We start from the raw sequence: 15,300 nt of genomic DNA on the forward strand, positions 1-15,300 counted from the left end.
TGCTGAGTTTATCAAGACAAGCATTTTGTCCACAGTCTCGTGGACTGTGGACTATTGCGTCCACATAACGATCCTCCTGATTTACTTAATGGGAAGAAGGGATTCTTAAATATCTTTGTGGAACTGTGACTTGCTATCACTCATGTCAGGTTAAGGGGCTTCTTCATTGGAGTTGACTATTTTCAGATTTCGGAAGGGGTTATCGGACTCCTTTCACCTCCTCTCTGCAAGCACTGCTGGCAAGGTACCCCTACTGCATGTCCTCCTCAGCCTCCTTTCTTGACCCCTTTAAAGAGGATGTCTGGCCTGGACCCCACTCTACCAGGGTAACAGAAGTCCTAATTAGCCTCTTTAAGCCTTAATTCCCAGCCCCCTCTGTCCTTTCCTCAACCACCTATACTACACACCACCCCAAAACATCACAGTGAGGGGCAGTATATAAATCAAATAAATGAATATTACTCCTCCTTTAGTATATGGTCTGTTTTAAACACAAGTCCCCCAAAAGAAACTACAGTCTACACCGTTTCCACACTGGGAATTTAACTGCCCCAGTGCCTGTGCAAGAGCACAGATCCAGGGCAGACAAGGTGCACCAGACCAAATGCTCCCCTGCCCCAGCTCAACCTGCCCCAGCTCAAACTCCAGCCTACAGCCCAGTGCAGAGCCTCTGGTGTGGAAACAAACCTAGTGATCCAAATTTGCTCAAGGTCTTCAGCTCCAAATTGACTTTGACCAAGGCCAGAGCCTTTTTGGCCCTGGTCCCAGCCTGGTAGAGCACTCTCCCTGGTGAGATCAGGGCCTTGCAGGTCCTAGGACAGTTCCACAGAGCAATGGTTGAGGCTGGAGCCAATACTGGAAACCTGGTCTCCCTGCCTAAAACAGTCTGCTCAGCTAGCCTATCAACCTTCTTACCATCCCTCTATATTTACACCACTCTTTTAATTAGAATGAGAGAAAGTGGCTTTAGAAGGATGTATTTTAGTCTAATCTCTGAATTATTGATGGTTTAAATGTTGATTTCAAATTATTGTTTACATATCTGTTTCCTGCTCTGAGCCTTTGGGAAAGGCCGGGTTATAAATAAAATTTTATTATTAGCGTTACTATACATTATCATTGGGCTTATACTTCAGGTTCCTTAGGTTCCATATTCCGAAGGTTCTACTTCTGTTCAAAAAGATTTTGCCACAAAGACTATGCAACCTTAGATGTCTCTTCTGAGACCACCTGTGGGTTCCTTAAGGAAGAATATCCCATTTGTAGTTTAAAAACTCACCGCATAAATGGGATGTATATCCAAATGTATAGCTACACTAAAACTTGTGTTTTGCAATTACAGATTCCATTGAAAGCAATACAACGCAGACAGAGCAGTGACATGGAGATGCACATCTGAGGTAGGCTCATTGTTCCTGCTGCAGCAAGTGCTACGTAACCGAAAGGCTGCTTCTCTTGTCCTTAATTGGATCAGCAGATGAAATGTGGGTGGGGGGTGGGATCCTGTTCACTCTGCCCTTCATCCGAGTGAGGTAGAAGTTAATTAATGTGTGATTAAAAATAAGGGATCTTAAAATTTATATTTTTATTGTCCTTGCTCTTTGCAGAAAAGATAGCCAGGGCCGATATATCAATCAAGATCAATTGATGCTGGAAGTGCAATTTAAAAAGTTCCTAATTTGATCCTGTGATTTGTTGCAGCAGTGATGACGGGAAGGGGTTTAATTGTATTAGAATCTTAACACCGCCCGTGCCGCCACGGGCGCCACGGACTAAATAAAAGGGTAAGGGGTTCTGGGGCGGGATGTGTCCAGGATGAGGAAGGGTCTGGATTGGACCCTTCCTCCGGACAGACAATTGGAGGGACCAATCGGCAGGCGCTGTGCACCTGCCGATTGGTCCCTCCGATTCCCAGCCCCAGCAACTGCGAGCCGCGTGCAGCGCGGCTCACAGTTGCTCCTTTGCCGCTGGCCTGACGCGTCGGAGGCGCAAAGTGCCTCCAATGCTTCAGGCCGCCCGCAAGGGAGCCCCCGGCAGGAGCGCGGCTGCCGGGGGCTCCCTTGCCTAGCGAGGAAGAAAATGGCCGCCCTGCCGCCAGCTCCAGGTAGGCTGTGCCACCGCCGCCGCTGCCGGGGGGGGCAGGACGACCCGCCTCCGCCTCACGCGGCACCGCACAACCTTCCCGGGGCTTGGGGACCGCTTTCAATCCTGCACGCCGCCTTTAAAACGGTCCTCAAGCCCCGGGGAAGTTGCACCGCGGCTCCGGGAGCCACGGAGCACCTTCCCCGGGGCTTGGGGACCGCTTTAAATCCTGCCTGCTTCCTTAAAACGGTCCCCAAGCCCCGGGGCTTGGGGAATGTTTGGCTACATGGGGGGGAGGGGAAGCGAACCCTCCCCTACGGCCCACTGTATTTTTTTTGACAGCGGGCTCTGCTGCTAGTAGCTTAATAAATTGATGGGGTGTACTGCTGTTGTAGGAGCTCATATCAAGCAGTCATCAATGCACCTTGATGATTCATTTCTGTTTCCATGGAGCCAGTTGCGTTGGCTTGTGATGCTTGTCGCATGATAGTAAAATAGTTTTTTGCACCAAGGGACTTTCCATGCTAAAAAACTGGTCATGAAAACAACCATAGCTATGCACTGGAAGAGGCCTGCCACATAGCAGAACTGACCGGCCTATCTTGCTTTGGTCACAGTGCTAACATTACCAGATACTGTCCCAAGAGTCCCCCAGCTAATCGTATCTGTAGGATCAGTCCGTTAAAGTGTCAGAAAGACCAGCAGAAGAAGATAAAGCAGCCACTGTTTTCAGACGATCACAATCAACTAGCAGGCTGCAGGTCCTCAGGAGCACGAGGCAGCAGTCGCTAAAACAGAAGCAAAATGTTCCAAGAACATCTGACATCCTGTACAGGCTTATTTAGAAAACAATCCCACTGACTGAATTGGAATGAACATTATTAGGATTGCACTGGGCAACTTTTAAAATCAGGGCATTTAATACTTAATTGTTTGGTAATAAAAAAGAAACCATCCATTCTCTAATACAGATATAAAATCTACATCTGACAAAAATGTCCTTCCCCAGGTCCCACGCATTATTAGTTTTTTCAGGCCCTGTACAAGCTTGTAAAATGCCCCCTCATTCCAATACCTCGTCCCCTATCCTGTACATACAGTCTCATGGACCATAAAAAAGCTGCTTATAATTCTGAAATGAGCCTCTTGTGGCGCAGAGTGGTAAGGCAGCTGTCTGAAAGCTTTGCCCATGAGGCTGGGAGTTCAATCCCAGCAGCCGGCTCAAGGTTGACTCAGCCTTCCATCCTTCCGAGGTCGGTAAAATGAGTACCCAGCTTGCTGGGGGGTAAATGGTAATGACTGGGGAAGGCACTGGCAAACCACCCCGTATTGAGTCTGCCATGAAAACGCTAGAGGGCGTCACCCCAAGGGTCAGACATGACTCGGTGCTTGCACAGGGGATACCTTTACCTTTACCTTATAATTCTGAAATTACTGTTACTTTTTTTTTAATGCCCATATTTGCTTCTTCTGTTTAATAATACCCAACTGGAGAGGGCCATAGGTTTGCCAGTTATGTAATTTTCTGGTCATTAAAAAGGGATTATCTTACCAATGTCTTGATGTTTTTTAAAAATTCTAATGGACCAGCATGGTGTGACCATTAGGTTAATTAGCTTCGAAGCATTATCTTTCTGACCTTTTTCATTGGAAAACCATGAATCATCCTCCCAAGTCAATTCCTCTTTAATGCCATATTTCATATTTGTCTAGTGTCGACTATTTTCAGCAGTGCAACCCTAAGCAGAGTTACACCTTTAGTTCAATAGACTTAGAAGGGTGTAGCTCTGTTTAAGAGAGCATTTAAGTCATTTAAGAAAAAACGTTCAGCCATAAAATGCACTTTGGCATAGAACCTTGGGCAAATATATAGCCAAGAGAAGCACTGGAGCAAAAGTTATTATGAAGCCAGAGTACCTACAGAAATATTCACAAATGACCGTACATAAAATTTAGGAAGTGTGTGAAACGGCTGCCCTCATCAGACACACAAAAGATTTAACATGTTCACAGGAAAATAATACCATCACTCATGAGAGAGAACTTTTGAGACTTCACCCTGCTATATTATGACATGCCTTAGTACTTGGTGTCTTTTAGCTGCTGCACATACTATCTACTAACTTTTATTTTATCAATATTTATAAGTCTTTAATGCAAAAGTACTACTAATAGAGAACTTAACAAGCGTAACCTAATCAAACAAACTGGAGGTTTATGTATATTTTGGCGTCTTGCTCTACTTAAACCTGGTAGTTAACCTGAAAAGTATTAATTTCTAAATTATTTACCAAAAAGAACCAAATGGCTCCAGGGAGACTTAATATTCTCATTACCCCAACATAGCCAAATAACCTGATTTATCTGAGTACCCAACAACTTTAAATCAGGGGTGTTGAACTCATTTGTTACAAAGGCTGGATGTGACACAAATATTTTGTTAGGCCAGACCTTGTAATGTAATGACAGGTTCTGGCGATATAAAATGTATAAGGGACAGGCTAACTCAGTAACATTTTTTTTACTGAAAATACAGAGTCAATTGATTCCTAGCAGTGAAAGCAGTTTACTCAGTATATGTATTTAATCACTTTCATTGAGAAAGTTGACGGGGATCTGGCAACCCAACTCCATGCCATTTATATGAATGGGGAAATTTATCTTGAAAACACTGGGCATTTCCTTTTAAATGTAGTAAAATGTTTACAATATGTAGTTATATTCTGGCCCCTCCATATGACGTCGGCAACATCCAGTTTCTGGGCAGTAACCGGCCAGCTACATCCTCCCATTTTAAAGCGCTAGTTGGGGAATCGCATAAAGTAGATTCCCCAACCTATTTAGCAAGAGCTACAGTAGAGCAACTAGCAGGTAACCAGCAGAGGGAAGGTATGGAGGCTCAACTGCGCTAATGGCGACTGCCTTGTCCTGTCCTCGCACCCGCCTCTCTCTCCCTTGTTCCCAGGGAAGAGAATGTCTTTTTAAAAATGGCTAACTTCCTGGAGCAACAAATAGGTGGACAAGCTTGCAGACAATGCCAGAAATAATCCCCCCAAAGGTGTAGCACAAAGCATGCCTCTCCAAAGTTCCCTCCCAAAAATCAGGAATGAGATTAAATTTTAAAAGTTATATGCATATAGGGATTTAAATGGAAAACTATGAATTTAAAACAAAATTAGCAGTCATTGTGGGACCTTTAAAACATGGAGAAAGGGGATTGGCTGCCTGGATTGATGGACAGGTGGAAGAGAGTTGCATATAAAGCACGTTGCTCTCTTCTGCCATTTCCAGCAGCACTTGTGGAGGGTGAGAAGCGCAAAAAGGCAGCAGATGAAAGTGACATATCAAAAAGGTGTGTTGGTGCTTGGAGGCGCGATAATGTTTAGCGCTATGCCATTCAGCTGTCATAATGCTATTTTTTCTGATGTGCAGAAATGCCCAGCTGTCAAACATTCTGAAGGGTAGAGCACTGTGTCAGTTTGCACTCGAAAGCTCACACCCTGAATAAATATTTGTTGGTCTTAAACATGCTACTGGACTCTGATTTTATTGTGCTACTTCAGATCAACACAGCTACCCATTTGAATCTGAAGGGTAGAGTTCTTGTTTCCGTTCCAGGCCATTTTCACCAGTGGAAGTGGTCCGGGGAGGAGGGAGGCTGCTTGTGCTCTACATCAAGGGTAGTCAACCTGTGGTCCTCCAGATGTTCATGGACTACAATTCTATGCAAATGCTGGCAGGGGCTCAGGGGAATTGAAGTTCATGGACATCTGGAGGACCACAGGTTGACTACCCCTGATTTAAAGGACCCAGTCTTTTCTCTTGAGCTTTATCAAAATAAGCCTCTATTGGGGATTTCAACAGAGATGAATTGCGTGTTATTCTCTGCTTGTACTTTTCCCATATATTTAATAAAGTCATTGCCCAATAATTAAGGTCCAATTTTTTTTAACCTTATGTGTGGGACAAAGAATACCGTGTAGGCCATCTTCTAGTCTAGACTTCTCAAAAGATCTCTTGAAGTCAGGTCCATAATCCAGTCTGCATGGAGATACACTTTGCCCTCCTCTTTTCTTATCATCCTGAATGACTTTGAACACAATTCTTGGTCTTCTATTGTTCCAAATAAGTTTATTAATAATACTTTGACATTTGTTCAGGGTCTTATCCTTGATTCTCAACAGAATCACTTGAAATAAAAAGTTCAACTTAGGTAAAATATTCATTTTAACAATTGCCATTTGTGCAGATCAAGAAAAGTTCATTTTAGACCATCTTTGTAAATCTGACTGTATTCTCTTCCAAAGTGTGATGTAATTGTTTTCAAATAAGTTTTGAAGATCTTTATCTAAGACCAGAGCCTCTTGTGGTGCAGAGTGGTAAGGCAGCCGTCTGAAAGCTTTGCCCATAAGGCTGGGAGTTCAATCCCAGCAGCCGGCTCAAGGTTGACTCAGCCTTCCATCCTTCCGAGGTCGGTAAAATGAGTACCCAGCTTGCTGGGGGGTAAACGGTCATGACTGGGGAAGGCACTGGTAAACCACCCCGTATTGAGTCTGCCATGAAAACGCTAGAGGGCGTCACCCCAAGGGTCAGACATTACTCGGTGCTTGCACAGGGGATACCTTTACCTTTACCTTTATCTAAGACCACTCCCAAGTATTTAATTGTCTCTGGATTAACTTAACAACCAGTTTCTATCTTTAAATCCTTTACCAGTTGTTCTGAAGCCCCTGTCACAATTGTTAGTTTATTTTGTAGCTTTCATGATGGCCAAAGTCATTCAAAATATCTAACAGCTGTGAGATTGATGTTTCAGGGTTGTTCAGAATGAAGACCACATTGTCAGCATAACTATTCATCTTAAACTCCTCTCCTTTGACATGTAGTCCAGGGAGTTCTATTGTATGTCTAATTTTTGTTGTTATTGTCTCCAGGAATAAATTTAATAATAAAGGTGATAATGGGCAACCTTGTCTAGTACCCTTCATTATCTGGATTTTATAACATGTAACCATTCTATTGACCAGAATTCTGGCTTCCTATTTTGAATATATTTGTAGAATTAATTTCAAAAATATCTCCCCGCACCCCATTATTTGTAGTGTCGCTTGTAAAAATTTCCATCAGACTTTATCAAACGCTTTTTCTGCATCCAGGAACACAAAATCAGCACATTATTGTGTCTTGTGAACATGTTCCATTGTGTTTAATACTAAACGGATATTGTTTTCCATATACCTTTTTGGCACAAAGCCAGTTTGATGAGTATGAACTACATCACCAAGCCTTAAGACTTATCATCAAAATTTTGACAAAAATATTGTAATCCACATTCAGTAATGAAATCAGCCTATATGATTGTGGTGACCATGGATATGTTCCTTCTTTATATATCAGTGCAATAGACTCTTGAAGTGGCTACCAGAGGAGAGACAGGGGGGCTAGTGTACCTCCCCCTATTCTGCTGGTCACTGCCGTGATCGGCCCACCCCTGGTTTGGGAGCTTGCAAGAAGCAAACTTACTTCAGTGCCATCTTCCCTGCCCCCACAGATGGGACATTTTGGAGTAGGAGAGGAGGATTTTTTTTCTTAGGAGCATCATAAAACATTCCTACATATTTTTGGTTAAGTTTACCTGTCTATGGAAGAAGTGTTTGCTGAGTCTGGTGTGTAACTAAGTAGAAGTAGTGTGTTGTGTATTTTATTATATTTGAAATGTGTGAATGAGAGAGTTTTCCCCACTTGGATATGTACTGTTTAAGGCCTAACATTCTACAAATACTGGTTAATTTTTAATGCTTATCTCAGTTGTGTTTTCTTTTGAATAAACTTTGAATTTTAAATGCAATTCATCTTGTTCCATTCTGTTTACCTTGTTATCCGTAGTTATCAGTCCAGGCTTGGGTGCTTTATGAAGTCTAGATTTTGTTCCCTCAAACTTTTAAAATTCCTGCTGAGAACTCTGGTGCACTGGAGTATGTATAAGTGCGTGTGGAACGAAGTGAGTTTGGAAGGTAGATGGGGAATAACTCAGGGACATGGCAGACCAAGAGTGTAAGGGAACAACTACAGGAACTGACTCAGCAGAGTAGAGTTTTCAGGAGTAGAGTGGTTAAAAAATACTTTTCCATATTCAGCCTGACTCTCAATTACTGCCCCTGTTGAAACATGGAACCAGCAGAAACCAGTTATAGCAATACAGCAGGAACGACTGAAGAAGAAAGAGTTTTTGCAACAAGAAACTGGACCATTCTACGAGCCAAGAGCATAATTGTTCCTTTAAATACCAGCAGAGGCTGAATCAGTAGGCTAGTTACTGTGAAAAAACAATCAGGAAAGTTGCACATTGATCCTAAACTTTTGAACAGAGTGACATTGGTGGGTAGATGCAGCTGGAAATGTGAAATGTTTGACTGGGATGGGGAAGGGTCTTTTATCTGCCATCTGTGGGATTGTTAACTTGTTGTGATTACTGGGGAGTTTAATTTGAAAGTTATTTTATTGGATTGAATTGTTACATTTTATTCGGTTTTATCTTGTTGTAAGCCGCCTCGAGTTGACTTTGTTGGGAGGGGTGGGATATAAATAAATAAATAAATAAATAAATAAATAAATAAATAAATAAAATGTAACTATTACCCATGATCAACTATTGATTCCATCCCATGGGAAACGAGCCCTTATGTCTGGGGGAGTTTCCATGATTACTAGCTGGGAACTGTCTGGGAATTTCCATTTCATTGTCTGAGGAAGTGTGCCTGAACACAAAAGCTCACACATTAAGTAAAATTTTGTAGATCTTAAAGGTTCCATTGGATTCAAACTTTGTTCTGCTACTTCAGACCCACACAGCTACTCACCTGAATCTATCTTCATTGATGATGTGATTTGTGACCTGTCCCACAGTAATATTTTCTCAGTGCTCGATATAAGGAATGGATTCTGGCACATAGAACTGGAAGGTATTTGACCACATCTGTAATTCCTTTTGGCAGGTATTTTTGGTTTTGTATGACAATGGGCATTAACCCCTGTGGTGAAATGCTTTAGAACAAGAAGAAGAGTTGGTTCTTATATGCCGCTTTTCTCTACCCAAAGGAGGCTCAAAGCGGCTTTCCTCCCCCACAACAGACACCCTGTGGGGTGGGTAAGGCTGAGAGAGCCCTGATATCACTGCTCGGTTAGAACAGTTTTATCAGTGCCATGGCGAGCCCAAGGTCACCCAGCTGGCTGCATGTGGGGGAGTGCAGAATCGAATCCAGCATTCTAGATTAGAAGTCCACACTCCTAACCACTACACCAGGCTTTACACCCCAGAATTTGTACACCTCTAAATGTGTATCAAGCTCTGTTACAATTGGGTTGGCAATCTGTACTAGCTCCAATGTTATACAATTGTGCTAGTTAGTGGTGGGAAGGAGACAGTGGGATCAAAATAGCCAGGGCCATCCAATGCCATAGAAATGCAAGCGATCCTAGCCAAAAGGAAGGTAATAACCAGGTCTTACCTTTGGGAAAAAGGACCTGCAAAGGGAAGAGCAAGGTAAATTATAAAACACCCAGACAGGAGGTGGAAGAAACCATGCTGTATCGTAGCCATTTCTGACTGCAATCCATCCATGCAAAGCAATCTCCATATTAACCTGGACATGTCACTGAATTAAGGTAACGAATTAGCCTCTTGTGGCGCAGAGTGGTAAGGCAGCAGACATGCAGTCTGAAACTCTGCCCATGAGGCTGGGAGTTCAATCCCAGCAGCCGGCTCAAGGTTGACTCAGCCTTCCATCCTTCCGAGGTGGGTAAAATGAGTACCCAGCTTGCTGGGGGGTAAACGGTAATTATTGGGGAAGGCACTGGCAAACCACCCTGTATCGAGTCTGCCATGAAAATGCTAGAGGGCGTCACCCCAAGGGTCAGACATTACTCAGTGCTTGCACAGGGGATACCTTTACCTTTACCTTATAGTTTTGAAATGCTTTGCAGCTTCAAGGATCAACGGTCTATCCTAATTTTTGCAGGGGTAGTCAAACTACGGCCCTCCAGATGTCCATGGAGCAAATGCTGGCAGGGGTTCATAGGAATTGTAGTCCATGGACATCTGAAGGGCCGCAGTTTGACTACCCCTGATCTAGAGCATGGGTTTCAAACAGATGGCCTACAGACTGGAACCAACCTATCCAGGGCTCCTATCCGTCCTGGAAGCAACCTGCTCTTATCTGCTTCCTAAATTCCAGGGCAGCTGCTGCTGCCATGCCATTGCTCAGTCTTGCCTGCCTGCATCATGCAGGAAGAGATACAAAGGTGAGCTCCTAGGATGGGGGTGACATTGTCCAGAAGATGGACCTGCAACCAAAAGTCCAAGCTGAGCACTCACCTGGCTAAAGCTAGCCCTTCATTGGTTGAGGTCTCTTCCCCCCTCCACACACACATACACATCTCACATGGGTAAATTGGACGTGTTTTTGAGTTTCAAAGAAAAGAGGAATTGTAGATCTGGAACTCACCCAATGAATCATTTAGTCCACACACACTCCTCCCATACATAAATAATTCTCAGAAGATCTTGTCCAAGCTTGGTTTGAAAAATAAACTGTAAGATACAGTAACTGATACGGTTTTGGGTACTACATCCCCATGTTATCTCACTGAAGAAAATGCTGACTTGTTATATCCATATATCATAACAACAACCATGCAAAATTATATCCATATATCATAACAACAACCATGCAAGAAAAACCTCTTGGTTGTATGATACAAAAAAGTTTTTCTCTTTATAAATCAGTACAAAATTCTGACTTTAACAACATGTGTTAACATATCTTCTCTATGCATTTTTAAGAGGCATCATGATAGCTATGAAACAACACTGTAGAATTAACAACTATGGAATACAAGAGGTTAGAGCCCATGGAAGATTTTTGCAGGCTGAAGGGATTTCCACATGCAGAGCATAACTGCACCCAGACCCCCTGGCTGCAGTCCAAAATCCTCCACAAATGTGCTCCTGGAAGACAGGACCTCCAGGAACAGCTTGGTGGGGAGTCAGATCCCTGAAGCAGGAGGAGGGAATTGCACCTCTCCCCCTCGCCAAGGGTTCCATGCTGCTGAAAACAACATTTAGTATTTAGCAATGCCAACAAAACATTTCCGTTCTGTACAAAGGGCAAACAGGTCAATCCCAAGCTAAAGGATAAATGGACACAAATCTGATATCAGTATCAGAAAACTGAGAAACTTGTAGGAAAACATTTCAACATTTCAAAGTAGCTGTTTTATTGCAAAGAAATTTCAGAAACAGACAGGAATGGGAAATTGCTGAATGTCAACTTATTACAACATTCAGGACAATGGAGCCCCCTGGGCTCAAAAGGGACATCAGCTTCTTATCTCACTACCCATGCTAAGTCACTCAGGATGCACTTATGCCCAGAAGCTGAACTTGTTGATTTTGCCGGAGAATCACTGGACTCACACTCAATTCCTACTTCTGTTGTTCATTCCTTTAATTGCATGCCAATTTAAGTGTCTTATCAAATGTGCTGTTCCATTCTTAGCTGTATTTATTGGCTGGTTACTTATACATTTTATTCATATTAACCCTGCCTATATGTAACATTTAAGGAAAGCTGTTTCAATTGTCCCTCAACTCCTGGTTAAACTTGTTGCCCTCAGGACTACCACTGAACTCAAACTTCTGTCCCTTAACTCATGTATTTGTATGCTGATTTATGTCCATTTGAAAGATTCTGATAACTGCCTCAATCTTATCTGTTATAATAGCCCGGTTAATTATGCATCTGAACTCTAGCTAAACCTTCCTAGCGATTAATCCCCCCCCCTTTCTCCCTATATTGGAATATTTTTACTCGCCATTAGCCACTTAAGGGAGTGATAGAATATAAATTAAATAACAATAATAATATATGTATGGTTGAGGAAATTTTGTTTCACTATATCTGAAGAAGGGTGCTTGCACATGAAAGCTTATGTCTTGAATAAAATGTTGTTGTTCTTAAAGGTACCACTAGGCTCAAACTTTGTTCTAGAATTAACTTGTTTTATAATGCATTTTTTCTAGGTAAATTATTGATAATGGCACGTTTCCACTTTATGAAGTGAAGATTGCTTTGAAGCAGAAGTGTTTCAGATGAAGTACCACCCAGAAGGAAAGAGGTACAAAGTTTTCTGTGTTGCATAACTACCCAGAGCACTTCTGTGTTTGAATTGTGGCACTTGTCCTGACCTTGCTAATCTTCTTGTCTGCCATTTGGAGGAGTTAAGATTGACAAGCATGGGGTGTTCAAAGACCATGTAAATCCTCCATTTGGAAGCATCTCAGAGCAGATACATACATTTGAGGGATGGGTAACGTAATTTCTAAGCCCTGTTTTCATAGTAACTGAAGTAAAAGAGACTATTTTTAGAAAAGTTCTGTGATCACTTGTTCTTAACAACCATTAGCTAGTTATCTAACATCTCACAAAGGTCACAGCCTGATCAAGGTACATTCTCAGCAGGTAGTTATTTCCTCACCGATTTTGTTACAAATAAGATTCTGATTCAGCTACATTGCATTCAGATTAAAATACTCAACCAATGTTATTTTGCTTCAAGAACAAGAGAGGAACATTGCTGATTAGAGCTTCTGAACAGCAATGAAGTGATCCAAAGAACACATTTAACTTCCTGCTTGCCTCCCAGTTGATTCAAATGTATTATTTCACTCATGCATAAGTGCGTTGAATTTCAAATAAGGCTGAGCCCAAGTCTTCCTATGGGCAAAAGTCCAGCAATGGAAATTATGAGTTTTGCCACTGCTGTATCAGTCCTGCAGATTTAAGTTTACTTAACTGATCTACCCAAAGAGATAAAATACAAAACAACATTAACAAAACACATGCTAATCATTTCGAATCATGTACCTTTTAACTGCCAAGTGACCGTTTATTTTAGAGCTAGAGCAAGTCTTCATAGAGAAACTGGATTCAGGTGCTGTAGCATCTTACGGATCAACAGGGTTTCAGGATAGTTCTAACTTTCAAAAACACATACCTCCCCCCCCCCCGAAAAAACAAAAACAAAATCTTGTTGGATTCTATGGTGTTCCTGGACTTAGTTCTCACTGTTCTACAGACCAGCACAACTACCCTCAGTGACTATTTTAAACCACAAGGAACAGTAGGGTATAAATGTTTTAATAAGTAAATAAAAATAGCAGGTCCCTTTGATTCACTAGTATTTTTGGAAGGTAGCTTCATTTACTTAAAATATTTGTATGCCACCTTTCTCCCACACCAAAACAGGATCCAAGGTGGTTGGCAACACAGGTTTAAAAAATACAGCTACGAAACCACATTTCGTAGAAAATTCGGAACCCACTAAGGGGGGGGGGAAGCAAGATGACAGCTTATGACCCTCCCTCACTGATGCTGAGGCAATGATCATACTGGCCTACAACAAAGTTTAGTGGCTGTCATGAGCAATAGGTGTTTTGATCCAGATGCCTATAGCTGTACTTCACCCTCTTCTTTCACAATGGTCTACTGGTCAGGGCAGCCACAGGTCTCAATAGCACTGAAGAAGATGAGGTGCAGATGTGCAAGAGGTCTTTCCCAACTAGTCCAACTTCCCAGATTCCTTTCTTCTAAGCTGTTAGAAGGAGGGGCAGCTGATGAGGACAGATGGCGCTGTTTTAAGGGATCAGACAAGTTATGAGCAGAATGGTAGAGTTGCAAAAGGGCAGAGATAGGTCATGGGCAGAGATAGAATGGGCAGAAAGAGTTCCATATTTGTTTATTTAAAATACATTTATCTACCTTTCCATTCAAAGGGATTCATCAGGTCTCTGAAGACACACAGATTGTTGTATGTGAAGGAGGGGAATTTGAGATGCAATGTGTTTAAAAACCTATAATTATTGGGTTGGATGGATTCTACGAAATTTTTATGCTCAAGCATAAACCAATGAGAGAAGCTGTCATCCTAGAAAAAAAAAGGCTTCTTTTACCACAGGAAAACTCCATTATTAGAAAAATTTCAGAGGATCCAATGCAGGAAGACAAAAGGAAGCTGTTTTCTAATTTAGGAAACGTTAATAGAAGAGATGTTCTGATCGTCTGCATTGTTCATCCGCTTATAGTCTTCCTGATTAGCCTCATTCTTGGCTATTAAAATAATAATAATAAAACCAATGTTATTACTTTTACAACTCCACAATAGTGGCAAAACAGAACATTCACGATTCAAAACATTTACAAAAAAAATTGAGCAGTCTTCAAAGTTATAGTAGGCTGCACAAGTACTTCCTTGAAAAAGATTTTTGCAAGAGCCTTGAAAACCAGGAGAAAAATTATTCAGCCTTCAGGGAAAGGAGTTCCAAGGAATGGAACTTACACTTAAAGACATTCCTAGACTTTCCCTTAGCATGTGAGCGACAAGGAGGAACAGCTGAGACCTCCCAAGAGAACTTAAGGCACAGGATGATGTATCCTGGTCCCAAGTCATTTAGGTATTTAAAAGTCAACAAGATCAGTTTTGAACAAAGACTAGAAATAGCTTGACAACAAATGCAGCTGTTTCAGGATAGATACTATATGTTCCCCAAATATAAACTTCATTTCTGGCATTTGCTGGAAACTAATTTAGTACATTGATTGTAAGCACCTTGTTTGCATGTAAGTAGGCAGGGAATTTATAGGCCCCCCTCTCCAGAGACCTGTTCAAGATGGCTACAATGAAACACTAATTCTTACAACAGCATCAGATCTAGCTCTCTTCTTTCTGAAATAGTTCTGGATTTAACCCTTTCAACAGATACTTTAAGTGGTATTCTGATCTTACTAATTAGTTGTAGCCTTGGCCCCTACAGCAACTTTGATATCCTCACCCTAATTAACAAGACAGAAATGAGTAGGACTGGCTACCTTTCCACCAGACCAACTCTCCCTCCAACCATTTTTGGAAGCAACAGTGTTTGGGTGACTCCATCACTGATGGTCATGAAGCTAGTCTGGACAGCAGTGAACCACTAAGCAAAATTCAGTCACAGTCAGAAAGGCAAAACAAGGCATTCATACTGAGCCCTGGTAGGCCATAGAAGGCTGAATTTGCCTTCTTGGATCACAAGTTATATAAGCCCGCACTATGCTATGAAAATGAGCCTCTTGTGGGGCAGGGTGGTAAGGCAGCTGACATGCTGTCTGAAGCTCCCATGAG

At 42.1% G+C, this 15,300-nt stretch overlaps 1 long non-coding RNA gene across 1 annotated transcript in view; it reads left to right on the plus strand.

The window, feature by feature from the left end:
* Nucleotides 1-15,300, plus strand: part of LOC143843782 (uncharacterized) — a 55,009-nt gene that overhangs the window by 10,743 nt on the left and 28,966 nt on the right. The window contains exons 2-3 of the long non-coding RNA XR_013233690.1: nt 1,343-1,400; nt 12,164-12,258. This is a non-coding gene — a long non-coding RNA (uncharacterized LOC143843782). The remainder of the gene's footprint in view (nt 1-1,342; nt 1,401-12,163; nt 12,259-15,300) is intronic.

Source organism: Paroedura picta, chromosome 8 (assembly GCF_049243985.1).
Source record: "Paroedura picta isolate Pp20150507F chromosome 8, Ppicta_v3.0, whole genome shotgun sequence".
Lineage (NCBI taxonomy): Eukaryota > Metazoa > Chordata > Lepidosauria > Squamata > Gekkonidae > Paroedura > Paroedura picta.